Source organism: Sinocyclocheilus grahami, unplaced genomic scaffold (assembly GCF_001515645.1).
Source record: "Sinocyclocheilus grahami isolate Dianchi unplaced genomic scaffold, SAMN03320097.WGS_v1.1 scaffold1275.1, whole genome shotgun sequence".
In the NCBI taxonomy this organism is placed as follows: Eukaryota; Metazoa; Chordata; class Actinopteri; order Cypriniformes; family Cyprinidae; genus Sinocyclocheilus; species Sinocyclocheilus grahami.
The window spans coordinates 349,491-349,711 of NW_015506454.1; the positions used below are offsets into that span (position 1 = coordinate 349,491).

The 221-nt window shown below is 49.3% G+C and overlaps 1 protein-coding gene across 1 annotated transcript in view; it reads right to left on the minus strand.

Annotated features, from left to right (window-relative positions):
• Positions 1 to 221, minus strand: part of rpl18a (ribosomal protein L18a) — a 9,634-nt gene that overhangs the window by 8,529 nt on the left and 884 nt on the right. The window lies entirely within an intron of this gene.

Sequence of the window (221 nt, forward strand, 5' to 3'; positions counted from 1 at the left end):
CGCCTTTCTGAAACGCTCAAAGCCCATCGGTCTGAAAAGCGAGGTGTGCTGTGATTGGCCAGCTATCCAGTGCGTTGTGATTGGCCGAATACCTCAAGCGTGTGACGGAAATGTTACGCCCCTCACCATACTGTGATGCCCTGTCCTGATTATAATGACTTATACGGTCTTTTTACGCGTTGCGCCGCGTAAACATAAAACTCTGTCTGCATTTGTGATCG